Genomic DNA, 3,731 nt, shown 5'->3' on the forward strand with positions numbered 1-3,731 from the left:
AAACTACAGTCATCTATGAAAACATATATTAGCGAAAATACATACATAGTAGGAGACTTCAACATGCCACTCTCCACAATGGACAGTTCAACAAGATAAAAAATAAGCAAAGACACTAAAGCCCTGAAAAAGGACCTGGAAAATATGGGTCTAACAGACATCTATAGAATACGGCACCCCCAAAAATCTGAGTACACATTTTTCTCAAACCCACATGGATGATTCTCTAGGAGTGACCACATACTGGGTCACAAGATAAATATCAATAGATACACTAAAATTGAAATCATACCAACTATTTTCTCTGACCATGAAGGAATCAAGCTAGAAATAAACCATATGAGGAAGACAAGAAACCTACCTACCATGTGGAGACTGAAACCCACACTAATGGAGGACCATTGGATCAATGAGGACATCAAAGAAGAAATTAAAAAATACCTGGAGAAGAATGACAACAACGACATAAATCTCCAAAATTATGGGACACATTAACAGCAGTTTTAACAGGAAAATATATAGCATTACAGGCTTACATAAAGAAACAAGAAATAACTCAAAGAAACAACCTAATGTCCCACCTTAAAAAACTGGAAAAAGAACAACAAAATAACCCAAAAGCCAGCAGAAGACAAGAAATAATAAAAGTCAAATCAGAAATAAATGAAATGGAAGTTAGGAAAACAGTCCAAAAAATCAATGAAACCAGTTGTTTCTTCAAAAAAATAAACAAGATAGACAGGCCACTAGGCAGGCTCACCAAAAAAAAAAAAGAAAAAAAAAAAGCACAAATAAACAGAATCATAAACGAAAGAGCAGAAATCACAATAGATTCAGCAGAAATCAAAAGAATAATAAGAGAATTCTATGAACTACTATATGCAAAAAAGTTTGATGATTTAGCAGAAAGGGACAAATTCCTACAACCACCCAAAGCTAGATAAAGAAGAAATAGAACAACTAAACAGACCAATAGACCAATTATAAGCAAGGGAATTGAAGAAGTAATCAAAAACCTTCCCCAAAATAAAAGCCCAGGACAGATGGATTTACAAATGAATTTTACTGAACGTTCAGAAAAGAACTAGTGCCCATTCTACACAGACTCATCCAAAAACTCAAAAAAGAAAGAAAACTACCCACATAGTTTCTATGAAGCCAACATCACACTAATAACAAAACCTAACAAAGCAAACACACACACAAAAAAACTTCAGACCAATCTCCCTAATGAACATCGATGCAAAAATCCTCAATAAAATCTTAGCCAACAGAATCCAACAATGCATTAAAAGAATAATACACCATGGCCAATTGGGCTTTATCCCAGGGACACAAGAATAGTTCAACATCAGAAAATCAATTAATGTAATCCATCACATCAACTGACAGAAAAATAAAAACCACATAATCATATGTGGAGAAGGCATTCAACAAAGTTCAACACTCATTTATGTTTAAGACCCTCAAAATCCTTGGAAGAGAACGAACATAACTCAACATGATAAAAGCCATATATGACAAATGCACAGCTCAATTATCAATATAATCCTCAATGGAGAAAAGCTGAAAGCCTTTTCCTTGAGATCAGGAACAAGACAAAGGTGTCCATTATCGCCACATCTTTTCAACATAACATTGGAAGTCTTAGCCAGTGGGGGGGTGGGGGGGGATGTACAGAGCAGTATAATAAATGGGTGATGGAGAGGGTCAAAGTGTAGTGTGGGCCCATAGGACGGGAGCTGATCAGGCAAGCTGGCCTTGGAGACCTGCCTAATATCCGGTACTGGGAAATGATCTGTGAAGGGGTAGTGGTGTCAGGAAGGGAAGCAACAGATGGCCCAGTTCTGAGACAAGTGACAGTGAGTCCTCAAGCAAATCCTGGGTTTTAGTGTCCTGGAAGCTGGACAGGCTAAGCACTGACTCCTGACTCAGCTTCTCTGAGACCTACCCTTCTGCTTATTGTGTGACCTTGGAAGTGCTACAGGTGACCCATGAATAACTTGGGCTTTTGAACTGTATGCACCCAATTATGTGAGAATTTTCTTATAAACAGAGGATGTAAATTTAATGTAGCAATAAATACAGTATAGTACTGTAAATGTATTTTTATTCCTTATGATTTTCTTAATATTTTCTTCTAGCTCACTTTAAGAATATAGTATCTAGTACATATAACATGATATATGTGTATTAACATGTAATATTATTGCTGTAATCAACAGCAGACTATTAGTAGTTAAGATTTAGGGAAGTCAAAAATTTTATGTGGATTTTCATCTGCTTGGTAGTGGTGGTGAGGGAAGTTGGCACCTCTACATTTAAATTGTTCAAAATTCAAATAGTTCTCCAGACCAGTTTATTCACTGGTCATACATCAGAGTGCATGTGGGATCAGATGACATATTTGTTTAAAAGCACATTGCTAAACATGTAATAAACATTTAGCAAACATGAGCTATTATTATTGCTCAGCATCAAGAATGCAAGAGAAGGAAGGAATTTTGTGAAACAATTTAGTTCTACATTCTTCTTTTTTGTTTAATGAATGAGGAAGTAGTTCAGCCTAAAGAAATTAAATGGCATTTCTAAGGTTTCTAGCAAAGCAAGTTGTAGATTCTGTGTGGTATCCTTTAGGTCTCATCTGATGACAAAAGAAGCAGTGCCTGGATTCAAATTCACACTCAAATTGCTTACGACTGCATGTGGTTTGGCAAGATGGTAAACTTGTGTGCGCTTTGGTTTCCTCTGCTGTAAATGGGGGTAGTATCTTCAGTGGAATGTTACAGGGATAAACCCCCTGACAGGGAGGTTTTACACAAAGGACCTCAGCCCTTGGTAACTTCATAGGTTCTTTCTGAACTTTACCTTCACTAAGATTGACTCTCAGAATCAAATGGAAGTTAGGCCAAAGGTAAGCACCCAGTCTGACAGTGAAATGATCAACATATCTCTTCACATTCTTTGGCTCAGGGTAGTGGCTTTGCCCAACTCAGGTACAAATTCATTATAATAGAGTGAGCTGCAGCAGGAAAGGCAAAGAGAAGTACAGGGGGCAGCTGAAGGGAGAGGAGGAATTTAGACGGAAACCTGGAGTGTGGTGACACACAGTGGTGGTCTTTAATGATCTGCTCAAGAGGATATTTTTTTTTCACAGACAATGGAAAATCACAAGTTTTAGAATGAGGGAGTGACAAGATGTACCTCAAGAGAGAGAAAACATTAAGGGCAGAGGTGAGAGATGAGGAGAGAGTGCTAAGAAGGAAGAGACAGTAGAGATATTTCAGAAACAGAATGAACATGACCCATCAGTATGATGGGTCTTTCTCATCAAAGTAACAAAGTTGTCTGATCCAAATACCATGCTTCATGTACAAGATATATTTCATGTGATGTCTGAAGTATAGGGCTTTCAGGATTATGCTTACCTACCCAATTTAGCATAATTACCATTATGCCTTGATGTCCTTCTGTAGTCAAGACCCTGGCAAAGAAAGGAGTCCCTGCCCTGATTTCATCTTTTCAATATCTCTGCTTCCAAAGGCTTTTTGCAAATCCCACAGAATAGTCCTCCTACTTGGCATCCCTTCCCCTTTTCATCTTTAGTCAGTTTACCTAAGGCATTTTCCCCTAGCAAGAGTAAGATCCTGTATGTCTCTTGTCATAAAACTTTGATATTCCTTGGCTGTCTGCCATGGTGCTTTTCTAACTCTCTCTGGTGAAGAAACAGT

The sequence above is a fragment of the Condylura cristata genome, unplaced genomic scaffold (assembly GCF_000260355.1).
Source record: "Condylura cristata isolate star-nosed mole 26May11 unplaced genomic scaffold, ConCri1.0 scaffold00017, whole genome shotgun sequence".
Lineage (NCBI taxonomy): Eukaryota > Metazoa > Chordata > Mammalia > Eulipotyphla > Talpidae > Condylura > Condylura cristata.